A 23,297-nucleotide genomic window follows, 5' to 3' on the forward strand; every position below is an offset into this window, starting at 1 on the left:
ACAGCCATGATAATCTATTAGCTATGTGACCTTTTTAAGCCTGAATTTCCTCATCTATAAGGTGGGAATGATGATAGTACCTATCTGAGAAGCATTAGGAGAGTGAGATAATACATGAAAAAAGCTTGGTGGCTTTGGCGTCTGTTTTTATAAATATGCCACGTTATTTTAAACTGGCCATAACCCATTTAGTTATTATTTTAAAATCACTTACGATCTCTAAAGTACTATTTCTTTGGTTCTTTCTACTACCATGGATATCTTCGAGCAGACATAGTCATTAGCAGAAATTAACTTGGGGCAAAATAATGACATGAGATTTGAAGACATTTAAAGATTTTTTAAATGTTTATTAATTTTACGAGAGAGAGAGAGAGGATGCATGAGCAGGGGAGGGGCAGACAGAGAGGGAGAGAGAATCCCGATGTGGGGCTTGAACCAGGAGATCCTGACCTGAGCCAAAATCGAGAGTCAGAAGCTTAACTGACTGAGCCATTCCGGGGCCCCTAAAGACATTTAAATTCCCTTTCCTTGGAATTTTTCCAACTTTTTAAATCTTGAAAATGTTTAAGCCTGCAGAAAAAATGGGAAGAAGTTTAATGGATCTCTCGTCCTTTTCACTCACCTAGACCGATCATCCATTATTCACATACCGTTTTACCCCATGTGGAACCATTTGAACATAAGTTTCAGACATCATGAAATTTATCCCCAAGTAAGTACTTCAGGCATTTTCTAAGAATAAAGATGGTCTCCTCTTAAACAAAATGCCATTATCACATGCAGGAAATTGACATTTATCCAACACTATTATCTAATAAACAGTTCCTTTTCAAATTTTTCCAGTTGTCCAAAAATGTCTTTTTGTGCCCTCCCCACCCTGTTTGTGTTCATACATTTCTCTTGGTTATGCTTCTTCAGTCTCTGCTATTCTAGAACAGAGCTCTAGCCACTTTCTGTTTTTCTTTTTTTCTGCTTTTTATTTATTTTGATAGAGATAGAGAACAAGCAGAGGAGGGGCAGAGAGAGAAGGAGAGAGAATACCAAGCAGGCTCTGTGCTGTCAGCTCAGAGCCCGATGGTGGGGCTCGAACTCACAAACCATAAGAGGATGACCTGAGCTGAAATAAAGAGTCAGATGCTTAACTGACTGAGCCACCCAGGAGCCCCACCATTTTCTGTTTTTCAAGAAACTGTCTCTTTTTTCCAAACTCTGGACTAGGAGTCATGACATGTGTCCCACAGTTTAGATTTGTCTCGTTGTTTCCTAATCATTAGATTCAGGTTGAACACCGTTGTCTGGAAGTGCTGTTGTTTCTGGCATTTAATTGCATCAGGAGGCAGGTATGATTCAGTTATCTCTCTTGGATGCCTCCAAGTTTGGTCACTTAGGTAAAAATCAAAAGACCTGTCCCATTTTTTTTTTTAATTTTTTTTAACGTTTATTTATTTTTGAGACAGAGAGAGACAGAGCATGAACGGGGGAGGGGCAGAGAGAGAGGGAGACACAGAATCGGAAGCAGGCTCCAGGCTCTGAGCCGTCAGCCCAGAGCCCGATGCGGGGCTCGAACTCACGGACCGCGAGATCGTGACCTGAGTTGAAGTCAGACGCTTAACCGACCAAGCCACCCAGGCGCCCCAAGACCTGTGCATTTTTAAAGGGACGATACAATTTCTAGATTCATGTTGTGTGTTTATTGCCACAAATTGGGAATCTGACATTTCTCCCGGAGCCTGGTTCCTTTTTGTGGGAATGGTACTTAGAAATCAAGATCTGGGTACCATGTGTGCTCTTTGCTGATGTCCTGTCCTCGTTTCTAGGCCTTTTCTGTAGACAGATTGAGGATGTAAATTTAAGAAAAAAGTTATTAAATCATACTGATCCTGTCCCATTCAAATACACCTTTACCCGGCCTTCTTCACATTTCCCTAATTCTGCCTTTATCTCCCTTTTCCCATTTTGAAAACCGGGGTTCCTAAGAGGAGGTGTATACTTAGCCATTTGCTTTGTGCTGCCCAAAAACACACAAAAGCGCCTCTGAATTCCAACATCGGAGGTACCACCGCTAGGTAAGGGTCACTGTTTCCTGCAGTTCTTTTTAATCGGTGGAAGGTACACAACTCAGGGTATCTAATCAAAACACTCTGGTACAGAGTTACTTGAATTTATTTTCTCTGTTCTTAGAATTTCAAGCTGTTACATATTATTCTTATTAAGCAAATATGGGGCCATTCTCTTCGGTTTCTTTATTATTCTGTTTATAAATGCTTCAGATGTTTCCAGGATAAATCATAGTTTAAGGTCTTGGTAAGTTTTGGCAGCTAACACGTTTACCCATTCTCTCAAGCCGAGGCATCTCTATATCGATCAAATATTGGTTCGTTATTACTGAAAAGTTTCTAGCAGTGGAGAGAAAGCAACGGGTATACAATTAATAAAGTTAGTTAATTTTGAGTTCTCATTCAAACTTTGATGTATATTATTCAGCCACCAAATACAGCCCAAGACACAATCAGAGTGGATCATAGATAAATTGTATTCTTCAAAGTTTGGTGTGATGAGTTGCTGTCTCTTTTATTCCTATTTGAAAATTAGATTGGTGTCAATTCCAAAAGGTACTTGAATCTTAATATGTAATAAGAATTAGATCTAAGAACTAAACACACTATAAGATTCAAGACAACATACTTTTATAATAGAATAAAAGTAGAATACAGATTTCTACTTCTATCCTAAATATGATAATGATGGGAGGGTCTTGGTCTGCAAGGGAACCAGACCTCTAGCTTTTGCAAAGCGAAAAGGCACACTGCACTTACCAGGTCAAACTTACAAGTTTACATGTTTGAGCATGAGAATTTATAATTACTTTTTCTTTCTTTTTAAAAAACTATTTATTTATATTTGAGAGATAGAGTGCGAACAGGGGAGGGGCAGAGAGGGGGGAGACACAGAATTCGAAGCAGGTTCCAGGCTCTGAGCTGTCAGCATAGAGCCAGACGCGGGGCTCAAACCCACGAGCATGAGACCATGCTCTGAGCCGAAGTCGGACGCTTTACCAACTACACCACCCGGGCGCCCCCATATAATTATTCTTTTTCAATCAGCTTTTTGATCAAACAGTTTAGAATCAAATAATCATACTACAGTTTCCCGTTCGCCACTGTCACAAATTGCGAGTCTTAAACACCACAGATACCTTTTTTTACCGTCCTGGAAGTCGAAAGTCCAAAAGGAGTCCTATGGGGCTGAAATCCAGGTGCCAACAGGGGCCCATTCCTCCTGGAGACTTCTAGGAAGAATCTATTTCCTTGTCTTTTCAGCTTCTAGGGTCTGCCTGCTTCCATTGGCTTTTGATCCATTTTTAATTTTTTTTTATATTTGTTTATTTTTGAGAGAGAGAGAGAGAGAGAGAGAGAAAGAGAGAGAGAGCACGAGCGGGGAAGGGGCAGAGAGAGAGGGAGACACAGAATCTGAAGCAGGCTTCAGGCCCCGAGCTGTCGGCACAGAGCCCAATGCAGGGCTCGAACCCATCAACCGCCAAGATCCTAACCTGAGCTGAAGTCAGATGCTTAACTGACTGAGCCACCCAGGCGCCCTTGTGCTCCACGTATAAAACCCATCACTCCAGTCTCTATTTCCTCCTCCCCCTCACCTTTTCCTCAGGAGTCTGTCTCCCTCTGTGTCCCTTCTTTAAGGACACCAGGGATTATGTTGGGTCCGTCCAGAAAATGGAGGATAATTTCCTATCTCAAGATCCTAAAGGTTATCACATCAGCAAAGTCCTTGCCATATTAGATAACATTCACAGGGTCTAGGGATTAGGACATGTATATCTTTGGGGGGGGTGTTATGCAGCCCACCATACAGCCCTTTCCCCTCTTGACCTTGACTGTTTATGCAGCCTACATTATCTTTGGCTGTACTGCCAGATCTTTTAGGGAGAGTTGCAAATTGAAGGAGAAAATACTCCCCTGCCCCCAAGTTTCCTTTAATTACCAATAACCAGGGATAAAGAATTTCCAGGATTTAGTGGTTTATGTTACGTGTATTCAAAAAGATAATTGTGGCATTCTCATTTCTACACTCCTTGCATTTCAAAAGATAATAATACATTAAAAATTGCCACCACACTGGGGCGCCTGGGTGGCTCATTTGGTTAAGCGACTGACTTTGGCTCAGGTTCGTGAGTTTGAGTCCCGCATCGGGCTCTCTGCTGTCAGTGCAGAGCCTGCTTCGGATCCTCTGTGCCCTCTCTCTGCCCCTCCCCTGCTCGCTCTCTCTCTCTCTCTCTCTCTCTCTCTCTCAAAACTAAAATAAACATTAAAAAAATTGGCACCACATTTACACAATTTAAACAGATCTATAAGCATCTCAGTTTAAATGTAAACCGTGTGCATAAGTGAGTGGTAATACTTTTAAAAAACGTATTAAAAGTTAGAGCAGCACACCCCGCTCCTGCCCCGGAGCTCCCGAGAGGTACCTGTGCATGTGTTTTGTCTTTGGACGTTAGGTCTTGAACCTCTGTGGGTCATCCTCCCTGACGGAGGAAATGATGGATGGAGCAGTGCAATGGAACAATGACTTGAATACTTGAATGGCTGGCACAGCGTTAAGCGTGGAACGCACCAAGGCTCCCAGTTCAACCCCAGTTCAGCGGGAGCTGGAGCTTATATTCCATTCCTGGGATTGGCCCTCCTGGCATTTGTGTCCTCACAGCATTTATTTGTTTACACACATACTTCCTCTGTGCAGGGCACTATTCAAAGAATAGGCCTGCTTCATGGAGCTTTCCTTCTAGAAAGACAGACATGAGCAGTGAACCAAGAAACCCAGGATTACAAATGTGTTGGAACCAAGAAACCCAGGATTACAAATGTGTTCCTCATAATGCGCTGTGAGGAAAATGAGGGTGGGGGAGAGGCCTACTTTAAAGTAGCTGGTCAGGGAGGGCTTCTTAGAGGAGGTGCCACTGAAGCTGAAATCTGATGTTCAAAGAGCAGCCGGGCCCATGAAGAGCATTGCCAGCCGCACCTGCTGTGCGTGCAAGAGCCCACGTGTATTTTTGTTCACAGCACACGTGGAACTTGACTGGTACCTTTTTGTCCATGCATCCTCTCTCCTCTGTTTACTGCAAGTCCTTGGGACAGAGGTGACGCATTTGTCGCTGTCCCCCCAAAGCTCAGTCTGTTTTTTGAAAGAATGATTAAATCCCCAGAATAATGTTAACTTCCTGCATCTTTTTACCCTTTCTTTTTCTTTTTTTTTAATGTATATTTTTAGTTTTGAGAGAGAGCGTGCACAAGCAGGGGAGGGGCAGAGAGAGGGCGACAGAGGATCCGAAGTGGATTCCGCGCTACAGTAGGCAGCCCGACGCGGGGCTCGAACTCACGAACCGCGAGATCCTGACCTGAGCCGAAGTCGGACGCTCAACCGACTGAGCCACCCAGGCGCCCCTATCCTGGCTTTCTTATTTGAAGAGTTTGTGTTCCGGGATCATCCTTCCCACAGCCCCTCAAATAAAAGTACACACTAGTTAATTCTTCACCTTGGCCGGTAAATGATTGTCTTGCTTGCGGATGAAGGGAACAATTGGGGGGAAATGAGCAACGACCTGAGAAATTAAACTTTAAAAGGACTTTGGTGGACAACTAATTGAGAGCCTACTCCACACGAGGACCTATGCTAGATGCTTGTGGAGGTTAAAAACACAAAAAAGAATGTGAGAAAATAGAATCCCTGCTAGTGAGAGAGACACGGTAAGGGCGTTTCAGAAGTATTGCAGAACACCGTATTTTCTGTCACAATTCAGTGCATGCTTGGTTACGAAGCGAACACACACACATGTAAAATGCTATGGGTATCGGGGCTGGTGTGAGCTCCGTGGACTTAGAAACCTTAATGGGAAGTCACAGATTTGGCTGCGGAAGAGTGGTTGCAATTTTGGGGGCGGCAGGCTGGGGAGCCTAGCCCACAGCAGCAGGGAATTATTAAGTGCCTTATTATTATGAAGAGTCTTAGTCTGTCTGGGCGACCATAACACGATCCCAGAGACTATTTAAGCCTTCATGTAGGTTTACATAACAAACGCTGATTTCTCACAGTTCTAGAAGCTGGGAAGTCTGAGATCAAGGGGCTGGCACATTTGGTGTCTGGTAAGGCCCCCTTCCTATTCCTAGATGGCCGTCTTTTCGCTGTGCCCTCACCTGGCAACAGTGGGGAGGGCCTTCTCTGGGTACTAATCCCATTCATGAAGGTTCTTTCCTCAGGCACTGATTCCCTCTAAAGGCCCCACCTCCAAATATCATCGCACTGGGGATTAGGCTTCAACATAGGACCGTGGGGGGACGCAAGCTTTCAGCCTACACCTGACAGGTCGCGGCGGGGGCTTTCCTGTTACCACTGACTGGATCCTTTCTTAGGGCTTCTGAGGAATTCCAGATGGGATGGAAAACACCCCGTGTTTCAGGGCACCTTTCCCTGTGGGCAGATCTAGGGATTCCCCGCGGATGCTTTTCCACCCTGTAGAGGCCACTGGCGGTGGAAGTTGGCCGTCTGGGTCCACGTGTCTGCCCCCGCTGGCCCCGCGCTGGGGTCTTTGTTCTGAGCCCAGAGCCCCCGGGGCTGCTGGAGTGCATTTGGAGGACTGGCTGACAGAGGGGCCTGTGTTCTGTCCGCCTGCCCTTTCCCGCTTCACTTGTCATGAATGAACAGCACATGAGTGGAGGAAAGGAATGCATTTGGGGTAGAAGATGTGATTTTCAAGAGGCGGGTTTCTGATGGCAGGTGGCAGAGATGGCTGGGGGCCGACAGGTCTCCCTCAGCGCAGCCAGCCTGTGGGGAGGAAGGACAGACATGTTCAGTTTCTGCTGTTTGACCCCGAATCGACCGGAGTGACCTCCGACCCCAGTGTTAGGAGGGAACCTCAAATAACTGAACCCGGAGAAATTTAAGAATACTGACGGCAAACTGAAAATGGGGGAAGAATCGGGATCTGTTGAAGTGAGAATTTTTTTTTCTTTTATCAAAAACTAAGCTTTCTCTTTTTCTTGGTATTAAGAATAAATGTCTAGGGGCGCCTGCATGGTTCAGTCTGTTAAACATATGACTCTGAATTTCGGCTCAGGTGATGATCTCACAGTTTGTGAGTTTGAGCCCTGCGTGGGGCTCTGTGCTGATGGTGTGGAGCCTGCTTGGGATTCTCTTTCTCTCTCTCTGTCTCTCTCTCTCTCCCTCTCTCTCAAAACAATTAAAAAAAAAAAGAATAAATGCCTAGATTATTTCACATTACCCCTAAGCCAACATTGGGCTCCCTCATTTTATTCAGTTCCTAGTATCCAAGTTTTGTGGGTTTTTTTTTGTCATTTTCTTTGTTTTGTTTTGTTTTTGTTTTTTTGTTTTTTTGTTTTTTCTCTTACGGCAAAGTGAAAGGAAATATGATTTATCCTTTTAATGAATATTTATTTGTTAGGCACCCTGTCAAGTCCCATTAGGATCCGGGCCTGGAATCAAGGTCGGTAAGACTCCATGCCTGTTCTCCTAGAGTTTGAGGCCCATCACAGGAGGCAAATGTGCAAAAAAGAAGGGGTCAGTAGTGAGATATAAGTTGGGGTTTGTACCAGGAATAGGAGGAGCCCAGAGGCGGCTCTGGGAGGAAGTGACATGTCTGGTGAGCAGATTGGCCTCAGCCAGTATGTTCCAAAGTCATGAAAGATCAAAGGTCCATAAGCTTTGTTGGTATAGGGATTTATTTTCTGTGCCGCCGTAATGAATTTGGAACTGATCCCCGTCAGGGTTGCCATATTTATGAAATGGAATAACCTCACTGATCATTCTCACCATATCTGATAAACCTCATCAGCGTGTGGCCTGAGCTAACTTGCCGACTCTAGCTACAGTGGCACTGATTGCCTAGGGAGGGAGTGCAGGAGGTCCGAGCCTTCTGGGGACAGCCGCGGGGTGCACTCGTGCAGAGCTCGTCCTATGCAGAGTCCAGTGGGGAAGTCGGCATCTCGGCCGCTGCTCTCCAAGGACTGTTTTGGCTTAGATCCCGCGGGACATGTAAATGCTGCTGTTATACCTGTGGTCATATTGTTGAGTGTGGACTTTTTGCTTTAAGTAGCTTTTCTTATTCTAATGGAACATTTATTCAGAGTAACACCTACGCTATCCTTTATACAAGTCTTTGTGAGGTTTTAGCCTGGAACAGTTCACTGTGAAACATCTTTGGTGGTTATGTTTTTAAAGGCTGCCATGGCCTGTCTGACATAATTCCTTAGCAAGTATTTGATGTGATCCTTCAAATGTATCAGAATGTCACAATATATTACAAGATAACTTGGAACCTTATAATTAAATCATTTACTTATAAGATTTCAAGTATCCAGTCAGAACAGTTTTCTGCAGAACATAAGTGGCTGTTTTTATGAATGAATGTATTTGTGACAAATTATTTCCTGTCCAAATCTGGACTCTTTTTTTTTTTTTTTTTTTACCGGAAATGGTAACTGAGTATATTATTAGATACAAGATTTTTTTTTCCTATTCAAAAAAAAAAAAAAAAAGCAACTATCAAGTTTCTTGAGAAAAGTTGGGGCTGAGGCTTGCACATCTCCCCTCGTCAACTCAAAGTAGCTGAAGCCATACGTGGAATTTGTTGACTTGTATACTAGGGAAATCTTAGGGTGAAGCTGGGTTTTGTGGGAACTCAATATAAGTATAAATCTGTACATTGGCCTCATTTTCCCTTGGGTCTGAAAGGTGGCCACAGCAGCCCTTACAGCTTCGACTCAGAAAGAAAGGAGACCCTCTTTTTTCTACTGTTGCTAACACAAGTCTTATGAAAGGCATCTCTTTGACCAGGGTCACGTACCCACTGCTGTGGACGGGGGGCTGGGGCACCGTGCTGGGCCTACCCTTGCAGTGAGGGGGGGACATGATGACGGGGAGAGAGGAAGGAGTCCCAGGTGAAAAGAAGACTGTAGGGTAGACAAAACCCTCATATGTGTGAGCAGTGCCTCCTATCCTTAGGGGTGTTTGGGCTGGTGCAGGCCTAGAGTACATACAACAGGAAGTGGCAGGGCCGGCAGTATCTTGTCTCCTTCTCCTGGCGGTGGTCAGGTGAGCCTTGCGGTTATGGGCTGAGCTCAGTGCTTCTCAGACTTGGTTTCGTTCAAGTACCCGAGGGGCTGAGGAGAATGAACTCGTGCTGGGGTTGTGGGGGTAGGGGTGAGCGGCCAGATAATCGTTCCTCATCAATAATGGAGATGGTATGACTGTCTTCACTGCTTTATAAGCCACAGGAGGGGACTCACCAAGGGGGGGATGCCCAGAATTCTTCCTGTGACATTTTCAGGCTTCCGGTTGGTAGAAAGAGTGTGTAAGTGTGTGTTCCTGGTGAGAGGGTGTCCCTGGGGTGGCGTGGTAGGTCAGGGTGTTTCTGGGGAAATCCTCACCAAAGGGCTTTCTCAGTGAACAACTGACTGATGACGTTCTTTGTTTTACCACACATTCCCATCGCCCGTGACCAAAGTTCGAGTCTCAACGTCTCATGAGTGCCTTCTTTGACTCTCAAGCTTCCTTTTTAGACTTCAACAGTTTTGTCTTACACAGTGAACAAATCTGCCTTGGCAAAATATCTGCTGAAGAAGCCTGCATTTCAAAACGGATTTTAATGACCCTTTTTATTTCAGGTGAATTAATTTACTTCATCTGTAGATTTTTTTTAAGTTTATTTATTTATTTTGAGGGGGGAGCAGGTATGGGGGAGGGAGAGAGAGAGAGAGAGAGAGAGAGAGAGAGAGAGAGAGAGAGAGAAAATCCCAAGCAGGCTTCATGCTGTCAGCCCAGAGCTTGACGCTGAGATTATGACCTGGGCTGAAACCCAGAGTCGGTCGCTTAACCGACTGAGCCACCCGGGTGCCCCTATATTTTTCCTTTTCGTTATGTCAGTTTTTCCCTTTTTGAAGAAAAATAGCTAATTCCACCCTGAGTTTGGAAACCTACTTTCCTTCATCTTTCCTTGGAAGCCAGACCCCAGTAGTGTTGAGTAGGTCTTGAAAATCACTTTCCAGTTCCTCGCAACTTTGTCTAAAGGGAGGGTTTAGAATCCAACCCATTGTTCGATTTGTCGGGATTGTCTTCTCAGACCCTACCATTTTCACCCACCCACAATGCCCTGATGATGTGACCTGTGGGGGCCCTCGGGTGAGCTGGGGCCTAGACCTGAGCCATCCCCCACCCTCTTGCCTGGAGACGTGGCCCCCATCTGGCTTCATATCCAGTGTCCCCCCTGCAACAGCAGTACCACTTGCTAAAAAATTTAGCAAATCTTGCTGAAAAGAATCTCTGTCAGTTTGGCCTCAACATGTCCCGAGCTATTGTTGAAAAGATAGTGACTGAACGGCAGTTGTTCAATTATTAAAATCCATTCTTTCATTCAGCTATCAGACAATGAAAAGGGCCGGGTTAAATCCAGCCTGTCACCAGTTGTTCAGATTTGTCTGTTGAGCACATTAAAATATATACTTTTATGGTGTCATTTGATGAGGGTGCGTTTTCACCCGGGCTGTCTCTCATTTGCTTAAACAGGTGCGGCCACATCAGGCATAGAGCTTTACCACCTTGTCACCCGTTAGGGCACTTTTCTCGTCCACGTTGATGCTGAAACAGAGCTTGAAGAAAACTTGAAGCAATTTTTATTTTGTTGGTATGAATGAGTTTCCCATTGTCTACACCTAGTCGCCCAGGCTTGTTTTTCTAATACAAAATCTGAAATTTATTTTCATTCACAATTTTCCCCCTTTTTTGGAGTAAGGTGACTGAGGCAGCAGGGTTTCCTTATGGGGGAGACATCAAGGTTATTCACCCTCCCAATTTACCAATTGGTTAGCGTGTCAAAGTCTCACATCCAGGTTTCTCACAAATCCCAAATTCTTCTCTAGTTTTCGTTTTCCCCTGGGGTTATAGAAAGTGAGCATTAAATTGTATTTTGGGAACCACTTGCAATGCAGCTGTAGCTCTATTAGCTGTAACTGCAACAGTCAATACATTTTTGTTCTTCCTATCCTTGTGTGCACAGGTATGCATCTTCTGGCCGGGTGACGTGGTCACCTATTGCAATTCTCAGGCGTCTCGCTATGGGACAGGGGAGATGCTCGTCTTTCAGGGACCTCACTGGACTCTTTAGCTCACCATAGTATCTAGATGCTGGAGTTTCAATTGCGTGATAAATTCAATTCTAGAATTCAGTGGCTTGGGGAAAAGCACTCCATCTCTTAGGCTTGCCTCTAAAATGGGAATAATCTTTAGTGATGAATGAAGATTTGATTGATGTTGGTAATGAACTTGTACAGGCCAAGTGCATCTATTTCCATATGTGTTTCAGTAGCAGCTACTGCCGGTCCGGCTTTCCTCACGTGTGAAGAATACTTTGGGGACTGTTCCTACAGAGGGAGATAAGTCTGGAATTCACAGGTGTCTTGTGTTTGTGCAGTTGGTTCTAGGTTGCAGTAAGGTCTGGACCAGCCTTCTGTCCCACGACAGCTCTGCCCGGTCCCCTCTTTCTTTCTTTTTTTTTTTTTTTTTTAATTTTTTAAACGTTTTATTTATTTTTGAGACAGAAAGAGACAGAGCATGAACGGGGGAGGGGCAGAGAGAGAGGGAGACACAGAATCGGAAGCAGGCTCCAGGCTCTGAGCTGTCAGCACAGAGCCCGACGCGGGGCTCAAACTCACGGACCGTGAGATTGTGACCTGAGCTGAAGTCGGACACTTAACCGACTGAGCCACCCAGACGCCCCCCGGTCCCCTCTTTCTACGCCTCTGCATGACACCAGTCTTGTTGGGTGCCTGGGCTTCTCTTTTCCCCTCCTCCAAATAGCTCTAGAAAAATACTGCCCTTTTACTAAGAAATTGAACATTTTTATTTGAAGACCCAGCCAGGGAGAATGGGCTTGGTGACGTGTTCACAATTGAAATTTTTTTTGCAGTGTGTGTGTATGTGTGTGTGTGTGCGCGCACACACGCTAGGAAAGAAGAAGAGTCTCCAAGGCACTTTTATTTTTTCCCTCTTCTTCCCTCTCTGCATTTCCTCCCCTGGTCCCTCAAATAAATACACAAAACAGAGGTCCCATGTGGACACCCTGCCTGGTGTGAATCCTGGCTTGGCTCTGATGCCTGGACAAATTGCTTAACAGCTCTGCATCTCAGTTTCCTGATCTGTAAAGTGAGGATGAGGACAAATATACCTCAGAAGACTATTGCAAATTTTAAATGAGTTAACATATGGAAAACACTTCGAGTGCCTGGCACTGTGTCAGTGTTAGTAATCATTAAACCCAAACCATATGGGTCCTATCTATTCTGGAGTAACTGTTAGGAAAAAGGATTTTGGCATGCTGCATTCTGAAGTGTTACATTTTCTATATTTTCACAGTAAAAAAAAAAAAAAAAAAGAGAGAGAGAGAGAAAGAAAAAAAAAAGAAGAATTCCTTGTCACGGTTCTGGGTGGAAAGGATCAGCTCTCATGAGAGAAAACATCTAAGGTAGCTTCTTCCCCCAAGTTTCAGCGAAAGTAGAAAGGTATTCTGCTTTGTCTGTAGCAGAAAAAATCATGATAACTGACCACCTGGACATTTTGGTTATGACAAGGACTGTGCTGCGTGCTTGACACTTAATGCTGTAAGAATCTTACGAGTTTGTCCCTATACCCATTTCATAGAAGAGTAAAGAGGTTTGGAGAGGTGAGGAGACTCGGGCTAGCTGAGAAGTGGCTGAGCACCATCTGGAAGATTCCTGAACCCACCTGCCTACAAGGCAGGGAGGTTCTGCCACCCCCGTGCCTGGAAGGCTGCCAAGCAGAGCGGGGAGAGGAGCTGGTTTCTTATCTTTCTTGTTTTAATTCTTTTTAATGTTTATTTATTTTTGAGAGACAGAGAGACAGAGAGAGAGCGTGAGCAGGGAAGGGGCAGAGAGAGAGAGGGAGACACAGAATCGGAAGCAGGCTTCAGGTTCTGAGCTGTCAGCACAGAGCCCGACGCGGGGCTCGAACCCATGAACCAAGAGATCATGACCTGAGCTGAAGTCGGAAGTTTAACCGACTGAGCCACCCAGGTGCCCCGCGGTTTCTTACCATCTTGATCATGTCATTTCTTAGTTAGGGCTGATAGTTAGGTCCAGTAACGTTCTTCCTTTTAAAGGCAGCCTTCATGTTGATAAACGTCTGCCTCATAGTCACTTGGCCAAAATGAAGGAGGCAAATTCATGATTTCTTGTTTCCTACGATTTGATCAAGCTTCCCTGCACAATAACCTCCCTGTAGAGCAAGTGAAGTTCTTCACAAAGGCAAAGGTAACTTACCCGAGTGCACTAGAGCAAGGGCTCCCTCTGGCCCTCGAATGTCCAGTTATTTATTGGCCAACACACCTCCACTGCTCCCTCGCTCCATTCCTGGAAGGGGGCCGAAACAGAGGGCTCATCTGATTTACGAAGGGTGAGTCTCAAATATTTGAGATGTGATTTCGAGCTCATTCTTCTTTATGTGCTTACACCACGGTGGTGAAATAATTCAAGTGTCTACAGTAGAACATGGCAGGTGTTCCTCATCTTCGTTCTTCAGCCTCTGGTGGCCGAGGGAGCTGGGGCTTTGTTGTCCTTCCCGGAGAGAACTATTAGTCACATCTTAATCCCAAGCCATGCATTTACACTCATGTGAGAGAGAAGCAAATTTGACAGCAAGATTCAGTAATCTTGGTCTTGACCTTTGAGACGGGATTAGTAAACAAACCGAATCATAAATTGTTTATGATTTTGGTCACAGCTGGAACGCCCCTAACAAGTGATTTTTTTAGAACTTGTTTATTTACTGACAAGTAAAAGAAAAAATATCAAAGAAGGTTGCAATTTCATTTAATGGAAAAAGTATTCTCTTAGTCTTCTTATTCTTCTGGAAGAAAATGTTCCACTGAATAATTGATGCTTTTAAAATAAAGCCTTGTATTTTTATGATACTAGAATAGCTTTCATTATCTAAGTGAATGTCAGATAGCCCTGAATATTAACTATTTTTAGGTAATAAATATTTTGAACATAGGAACACTCGACCAACTTGATTGTTCTCAGGTGAAGTTCGGACCATGAATTATACAGAGGCACAGATAATTGCAGATGATAGAACTAATCACAATATGCAAATCAGCCACTATTAAAAAAACGTATGAAGATTTTTTCATGGTTTTGTTCAAGTAAAATAAGATATAGAACTAGAAATTTAATTATTAATCCAGGATGGATTACACGTACCTTGTTATATTTGCACACTTTTTAGAAGACCTGAGAAAAATATAGTCATTGGTCATTGGTGATTTTGTAACCTTTGTTTTTATTTTGTAAAAAGGTAGAATACGAAATGCATTGTTTTTGATGACAGAGGGGCAAGATAGAAACACAGTGTCCCCTATTATTTCATATTCTGGATCTGAACTTCCTGCTTCTAAAATGTATGCTTGGCTTGAAATGATATAAATATCCTTCACATTACAGATTTATACTTAAGAAATTCTTTCTGAACGTTCTACAGCAGGTCCTTGTTATCCAAGGATAATTAGAACCAGAAAAAGGCCATTTAAAGTGAATCCACTTAAGTGGGGATCAAAATTTCATAATAAAACTAAAAAAATGCTTTGGGACTGTAGTTTACCAAAAACAAAACCAAACAAAACAACCCTGAAAAATATGAAAATAGATTTATTTTAGTTTATAGTTAACAAAATTTAGATTATCATTTTGACCCTGACTATCTTTTAGAGTAAGCAATGCAAAAATCAAACGCTGATTGTTTTCAGAGGAGTAATTTTTTTGGACAAAATTGTATGTACGTTGCAGCACTTTTAAATCACATTTGACATTTACGTCATATCTTCAAGATGGCTAGTTTCACAAAAATATTCAAAGTCTTAGTCATTTTCCTTTGGGCCTTTTAGATTCTTTAATATTAAACTCCTTCTGTATTAAAATCCCTGTCTTGCCATCAGCTTAAAATTTTTCTCTGAAATGATTGCTTCCTCATCAAACTGCTCAGTCAGTCCCCCATTTGCCGCTGTTTCCCTGCTCCCCGGGGAAGTTCTCCGATGTCATTTTGATCACCTTCATGCAATTCTGTATTTGGGAGGCAAGATTTGCAACTTCATTTTGCAAGTTTGCATTTTGGAAGTGTGTTGTTTTGTGGGAGGTACGAGACACTCACAGGCAGGATCCGGTGGAGATGCCGACTGTGGACGAGGATGGGATTTTCAGTGGGGAGTCAAGTCAGAAAATGGTTGGTTATTAGGAAATACTTCAGCGTTTGGAAAGCATGCTTCCCTAGAAGAGCTCATAACTATGTAAGTAATTGGTTCGTGACTACTCGGATAAAGAGGATCCTTGATTTATTTGTATGAATCCCCTGCAATGTGCTGGACAGAAAAGAGGACCGTTTCATGAGTGGGGAGATCTGGGGCTCATCTCCCTCTTGCCAGTAAGGAGCTGTATGCTCATGAATCAGTCACTTAATTTCTTTTGTTATAAAGGGACTAATCTGTAAAATCAGAAGGTTGAGCCAAAGTTCCTTCTAGTGACAACATTCTGTGATTCTAAAGTGTGGGGTGTTTTAAGCCTGGCAAATTCTCTATCATTCTGTTTCCATAGACTCTTAGATAGAATGTGGCAGTCGGTGACCGTCTCCCTCTTTTAGTTTATTTGCGCTATATATAGAAGTACATATGTTAAACTTTCATAATTTCCATGGCCACATCCATATGCACAACCATACTTTTGGTGAAGTTGTGATCAGCAACTTTGGAACAATTTGAAATTGTACTTTCAGTAGTTTCAGTGCTCACCTATATATTGTAATCGAAACATATCTCTTTTTCACACTCACCTGTTCTAATGGCCGCCTGACAGTCCACGGAGTAAATGTGTTAGTATAACTTAAATGTATCCTAACCGTTGGGCAACTGAGTGACTCGAGGCTAGAATTTGTGGGGTTTTGGGGGGCCGTGTCACCACAGACATCTCTAGAGGTAGACAGTTTTGTAAAAAGGGCTTCTCACGTGGGTAGCACAGTTCTGCGTACGGTTTCAGTACCTAAGTGCCTTTTGCTGTCGCTGTAAACAGGAAGAAACAAACTAAGGCAAAGCATCTGGCGTCTGGCTAAGAGAAGCACAGGGCGAAACAAGAACACTGGGAGAACATTGTCTTTTGCTTCTGCCAAGCGGGGCAAACAGAGATCCCAGGGAGTCTGGCGTTAAATAACAAAGGAAGCAGGGGGAAGAGGCACAGAAAACCTGGATCTGAATGGCACCTTCAGATTCCAAGCTTTGGCAGGGGCAGTTACCCTGCACTGAGTATTTGATCATCTGCGAAGGTTGGTGACTTTTTGCTTCTTGAAGTTGCACTCAGTCTGGTCCAGAGAACAATGCTGTCAGTCATCACCAGAAGGGGACAGTCTCCAGAAGCAGATGTGCTCACAGCAGTAAAGCATCCACAAGCGGAATTAGCTAATCCTACAGTATTAAAAGTTGCAGCGCTTTTCATTTTAATTCAAGATCTTGGAAATTTTCAATGCTTCCTTGGGAGGTAATAGTTTGTTCATCCGTTATAATTAGATTTGCTTCCTCTTATCAAGATAAAGGAAGCATAATTGGCACTGGTTGTATCTGCTTTGGTCTGTGGATATTGTGGCTTCCTCTGCAAATGGGAGTGAGCTGTTTGCAACGCTTGTTTGACAACTTGCAACAGTTCGGAGGTGGTTATTGAGCAAGAAAGGGAACTGTGTGCTGTCATTGGGGATACCTCGGTTTTTGCAGCAGCTAATGACAAACGATTCAAGTTAAGTCAGGTTAAAGTAGATTCAATCAAGACAATTTTAGTCATGATTTCAATTACCAAGTAGAAACAAACTAGAGAATTATACATATTCTGTGTCAATTTCAAATTCTTCTGTGGTGGATTACATGGGAGTGAGGGAAATTGATAAAGCAGGGTGTAGTCCCGTATTGTCAGAGCTTAGAGTATGTGCAAACCAATTTATTCCACCCCACATATGTATATGTTTCTCACTTTTTGGGAATCACATCCAATAACTTGTAAAACTAGCCCCCACCACCCCAACCTTAGGGTACATCGGAGACCAGAAGGAATAGCACATTCTTTGTGAATTTCAGGTATTATACTAAAGGTAATTATCGATAATTTCAGAATGTGCAATACTGGTGTGGAGGTCAGCTACAATAGCAGCAACCAAAAAACTCGCAGTTTCGGGTATTTTCTCTCACATTAAATAACTGGTACTGTTCTGATTTAGATAAGTGATTTATAAAAACAAACAAACAGCATAGTCATTTTTTTTTAATTTTTTTTAACGTTTATTTATTTTTGAGACAGAGAGAGAGACAGAGCATGAACAGGGGGAGGGGCAGAGAGAGAGAGGGAGACACAGAATCGGAAGCAGGCTCCAGGCTCTGAGCCATCAGCCCAGAGCCTGACGCGGGGCTCGAACTCACAGACTGCGAGATCGTGACCTGAGCTGAAAGTCGGACGCTTAACCGACTGAGCCACCCAGGCGCCCCAGCATAGTCATTTTTTAAAACAGCTTTATTTATTTATTTTAATTTTTTTAATGTTTCTTTATTTTTGAGAGAGGGATAACACCTAAAGGACAGAGAGAAGGAGACAAGAGGTTTCAAAATGGGGACTCCACGCTGACAGCAGAGAGCCCAGTATGGGGCTCGAGCTCATGAGCCCTGAGATCATTACCTGAGTCAAAGTTGGGCACTTAACCGACCGAGCCAGCCAGGCACCCCAGCATAGTCTTCTTAAACAAACTTTTCTAGGTAGGCATACCTGAAGATGAAGGTGTGACCCAGCTAAGCATTTACTCCTTTTCTTAGACCACGTGTGTCCCATGCCCATGCTGTGCGACATCCCCACACTTAGAGAATGTTGGAATTTCCAAGATGTCTGTAATAGAGGATTGCTAAAGTGCAGGTGTTCATTTTAATCACACATACATTTTGATGAAATGTCATAAGCAGCGACCTTAGCCTCTTCCCCAGCTCCAACTCATTGAAGCCCCACGACAAGTGATGGCCTCACCCTGATGAGGCTCGTTCTTTCTCGGGCTGGGCTCCAGCAGCAGCTGTCCCCTCCCAGCCGCCTTGTCCTCACGTTGGTTGTTCTGTCCACCTCCCCCCTCCCCGTCCCCCGTCAGAATTCCTCACCTGGACGCCTTTAGTTCCTGTTTCCCAGAACTCTAGCCAAAAGCTCAGGACCACCATTAGCTCACTTACTGCTTCCCTAAAGATTATCTTTCCAAAGTCCAATCACAATGTTTTGTTCTTAAGGGCAATCACAATTCCTGCTCGCCAGTTGTCATTTTATTTCTCCTGTCTTCTCGACGTGATTCTACTTAATGATTGGATTTATAGTTAAAAAGAAACCATCTTGAAATTCATGCTGATCTACCTTTTGAGCTATATTGATCCTATGGCCAGTGGGCTGAGGATATGAAGAAACGTCTAGAGAATATTTGAAACACCTGACTGGCCAACGAACAGGTTTCCTCCAGGAAGCTGTCAAGGATGGAGATGTTTCTGTAGAAAGTTCACACCTGTCTGATGAGGATGTTTTGGAAAGGGAGCCTGGCCGAATTGGGAAGAAGACTTTTTAAGACTTTTTAGATCCCCCAACCAAAAGGGATCTATCTACCATCTCTCAATCGATGGCCCAAAGGAATTGAAGTTTTGTTTATTTTCTTTTCACACATTTAAAAAATTAAACAAAGACATTCAACTAGGTTAGTGCACCTATCATTTCTGGTACATTTATCTTGCTTTGGGGGGTGGTGATTTTCTTTAAACTCTCAATTTTCAAGCATATTTCCTAAACGTCTCACACTCTTAGTCCTCATGCCCTTGGAGGGCTGTCTGGAGAGAGAATGGTTTTGCGGGTGAACCTCCATGGTGACGGGGTGCCCAGGATGCCGTGGAGGGAGTGGCCTGGTGAGTCAGAGGGCACCCTGCTTTTGGCTCCCAGGGGAGGTCTTAGTATAGGCGAATCAGGGATTTCACCTGATACTTGGTAGCTACCCAGGGGAAAAGGTGATAAAAAGCAGTCTAAAGTGGGGTGTGTGTGTTTTCCTAGGTTGGGAGGGAGAAGATTACCATGAGTTGATTATAAACCTGAGTGTTAGGAGGACCTTAACCTGACTTTTGAACCCCACCTCCTCTGGCACTCTTGAACCCCTAGTATCTGCCTCCCACAGCCAAGGCTCCTTGCCATTCCACGGGGACAGTGGGAGAATGAATCGTCATTAAGCAGGAGGTAAAGCACTGTGCGCTAACCTTTTTGGAGAATGTCTGAGCGTTCCATGACCATCCTTGAAGATAACACATACTTGAGCCTATAAAGGCATTTTTGAGTTTTAACAAAGTTTTTATGCTCCTGTTTCCTCATGGAGCCTCCCTTATTCCAGCAAGAAGCATTTCCTCCTTCCTTTTATTTATTAATTTATTAAAAAAAATTTTTTTATGCTTATTTATATTTTGAGAGAGAGACAGACAGACAGACAGAGTTTGGGGGCATAGAGAGAAAGAGACACAGAATCTGAAGCAGGCTCCAGGCCCTGAGCTATCAGCACAGAGCCCGATGTGGGGCTTTAACCCATGAGCTATGAAATCATGACCTGAGCTGAAACTGAAGTTGGATGCTCAACCGACCGAGCCACCCAGGCACCCCTCCTCCTTCCTTTTAAATGCAGCATTACTTTGTCTTTGCCTTATGTTGCTGGTTTGGTACCTTTTATTAATTATGTGTTGGAAAGTCCTGTCCTCACTGGAGTGCTAGCTCCATGAGGCAAAGAATTTCTTTATGTTTCGTTTGCTACTTAATGTCAAGAGCCTAGAACAGTGCCTGGTACATAGTAGGTGCTCAATAAACATTGACTTAATGATGCCATAAATGCCTCTCCCTGACCAAACCAAATGTTACTTGGGGACAGGACTAGTCCCCTCATCCATAAATTTCTCGGTGGAATGACACAGGCCAGCGGGCTGTGTGGTCTGTGGTCCTCCCTCTCTTGGAAGGCTGAGGAGGAGGTGTGTTGAATTCTCACCCTGTTGGTGACTACAGGTTAAGTTATCCACTTCAAGCAGAAGAGATCCTTTCCAAGATGCTTACAGATAGACATGGAAGAAACACGAAAAGCCAAGACCAGCTCTGGTGTCCGTGGCAGGAGTTTTTCACTTCTGGTGCTCACCCGCCCCTCCCAGGAAACATCTCTGATGGGTTGCGGGGCGGGGGTGGGGGGACGCAGGAAGGGCGTGTGCTGGTTGTCACAACCGAGTCTTCCCCTCTGGTCACCTCTGACGGGAAGTGTGTGGTAAGTCACGTGGAGGCAGAATGTCTGGCCCTGTCTGAGAAGCCCCGCCTCTGTTTAAAAAAAAAAAAATGGGTGCGCACAAAGGAACACGGAGAGAAGAAGCTTTATTGCAGTGTGCACAATTTGATTTATAGCAGATATGAAGTCTGGCTGATGGAAGAATCAAATCCAATTCTGATGGTCTAATAATATCTTTGAGTAGGTGCCCTGAGGGTAAGTTCTGGTTTTGGGCTTCCCCTCCAGGTGATCATAGGGAAGAGGGAGGTAGGCAGACTTTCCCAGAACCTTGATGCTGAGCGACATCATCTGGAAAGGACATTTTAGATACAAGGATTTTAACCTTAAGGCACAATAATAGTTACCTTTTGGGCAGCTGATGAGTGATTTTGAGACAATCACGAGATTTATTGACACCACGTTTAATGAAACCACAGACTTCTGCTGCATGTCTTTTTTTCCCCCCTCTCTCTCTGTTTCTCTGTCTCTCTCTCTCTTATACATGCATGCACACACGCACGCACAGCATTCTGGCTTTAGAAATTGTCCAGGTTTTGCAGGTCAGGCTCTGTACTGAGCTAGCTAGAGTCTCTCTCCCCGTCACCAAGTGTTTCCGCGGCTCTTACTCTGTGTCGCCCAGTTGTCCCATACAAGCCGTCTTCCCTGCCCTCCTGCACGTGCCCGAGGTCTCGTGTGGCGGTCCATTCTCTTCCACCCCATGCTGTTGGACTCCACCGGCTCTGTTCCCCCCATGCCGCCCCCTTTCTGGTTCACTAGTCAACATCCTATTCCCTGCCTACTCCACTCCGCAGAGCTCATCTCCTTTGAACCCTGCGGAGCTCTGTGCATCTCTCAGCCCTTGCCTCCCGCCCCGTGACAGCTCCAGTGGGGTGAGCTCAGCAGGTAATGTCCTGGCATGCTGGCCCCGTCGGGAGCCTCATCTGCAACCACCTTCTCCTTCCCTCCGCCTTGCGTTGCCATTCTCGATCTTGCCTCGAACTCTGTCACCCTTTGGAAATGCACGGCACACTTGTTCCATCTTAAATTTTTGGCCGTAGCCTCGGGGCCGTCACCTCGAGTCTCAGCCTGGCATAGAGGGCCTTCCGATGCAAACCTCCATCCTCCACCTCGTGATGCCATGTTCTAGTCATGCGTAATTACAAGCAGCCTTTTGGAAATGCCAGGCTCGGTTGCAACCTCGTGGCCTTTTACGTGCTGTTCCTGCTACCTGGAATACATCACCCCTTCCTTCTCAATGGAATAAACCTGACTGATCACTCAAGATGTCAAGAAGCTAGCTGGGTCAGGTGCACTTGCTAGAGGTGGAAAAGGGCTTCTGGGCCCCCCTGGACAAAATCCGTATTAGAGCATGTGCCACACTGTGTGTTTTAGAAGTTGATCTCCTCAGGTAGCAGATTTCTATAAAGGTGGGGCTGGACCCCTGGCCTGTAGCGTTGTACCTGACACACAGTTGTCTAAAAAACGTCTGGCTTTCTGATCCTTTGTCCTTAGCCCTTCCAAACTGCACTCGATGCTTTTTGTTTAGGTTATTGCTTTTCTAATAAAATAGCTAATAAAGAAGTCCCATCTGATGCAGAGAGGAATAGAGCTTGTAGCCTGAGGTCGCCTTCTTACAGCGTGGCTTCAGTGGCCTTATTAGCTGCTTCTGTCCTCACAAGGATATGATGTAATTCACCACTACATTTGAGAATTCAGTAAAAAGACAGCAGAGCGAGATAAGCCCTCCATTGCCTACAAACAGCTATAAACCCAATGTCTCTGCACCGAGAGCAGCCCCGACTTGGGGCTCGAACTCACAAACCCTGAGATCATGATCTGAGCTGAAATCAAGGGTCAGACATTTAACTGACTGAGCCACCCAGGCGCCCTTAAGACTAATGGCTTTCTAATGGCGTTAACGTGTTTCTCACGAGCATGTCCTCACCCATAGACTGAGGGGTCTAGGCGGGATGATCTCTGGATCATCGTCTTCTTGCTTGCGCATCTTGGGGTTCTCTGGATTGAAGGTAGAGTGGTCAAAAATGAAGGTGGGTGGGGACATCAAGCATGGACGAGCTTCTGGCGGAGTTGACCCGAGAGCCAGGTAGCCGCTCTCGAATGGGAAGGACTGCTCTTTTCCCTCGATCTTCATGGAATCTGGGCAGCAGGGCCTAAATAGCCCATGAAACTGTGTCCCAGCTGGTGCTTCTAGCAACACTAACAGCATTGGGGCTGGACCAGGCCTGGTCCTCCTGATAGAATTTTTTTCTTTGGTTTGGGGATTTTACAGTGCATGGCAGAGGAAAGGAGCAAGAAAAATGGAACCCTTCTAGCAGTTTTCACTTCTTCTGGCTAGAAGCATAGCTCAGGGGTGGAAAGTGAACACGCTTTTTGACATCTGTGCCCCCAGGGTGGCAGATGAGCTGAGGGGGAGAAAGGATGAGGGAGAATTTGTGAGATAGGACACCGGGTGTCTGGGTCACTCACATAGAAAGAGAGTCAATACAATTCAGTCCCTCAAGTTAACACTTTTTTAACTTTGAAATTTTAAAACATGATCACCGTTAAATAGCAGTCGTTAAACACCCAGTTGATCAAGGTATTTTATAAACCTTCGTTTTGAAGTATGCTTAAGGCGAGCGATCTCTAGCCTAGCGGACAAATGGGTTCTGATGACCTGGGATGAACTCGCGTACAAGTGACTAGATCTGATTCTCAGTAGATGCTTCCAATACCCAGGGGTCACCGCCATGTGCCAATAGGAAAAGAGAGTTGGAAAATCTGCTCCATACAGCCAAATGGGCATCATGTCCGAGGTGAACGCCAGCTGAACTGGAGTCCTATGTGTGGCCAGATGCCGTTGTCAAAAACAGAAGAGCTGG

At 44.6% G+C, this 23,297-nt stretch overlaps 1 long non-coding RNA gene across 4 annotated transcripts in view; it reads left to right on the forward strand.

The window, feature by feature from the left end:
• Nucleotides 1–23,297, forward strand: part of LOC115517991 — a 137,658-nt gene that overhangs the window by 26,473 nt on the left and 87,888 nt on the right. The window contains exon 1 of one of the 4 annotated variants that reach the window (XR_003970135.1): nucleotides 19,764–20,631. The exons of the other annotated variants lie outside the window; for them this stretch is intronic. This is a non-coding gene — a long non-coding RNA (uncharacterized LOC115517991). Of the gene's footprint in view, nucleotides 1–19,763; nucleotides 20,632–23,297 lie in introns of those variants that run through there. 4 annotated transcript variants of the gene reach the window in all.

This window comes from Lynx canadensis, chromosome B4, assembly GCF_007474595.2.
Source record: "Lynx canadensis isolate LIC74 chromosome B4, mLynCan4.pri.v2, whole genome shotgun sequence".
Taxonomy (NCBI): Eukaryota; Metazoa; Chordata; class Mammalia; order Carnivora; family Felidae; genus Lynx; species Lynx canadensis.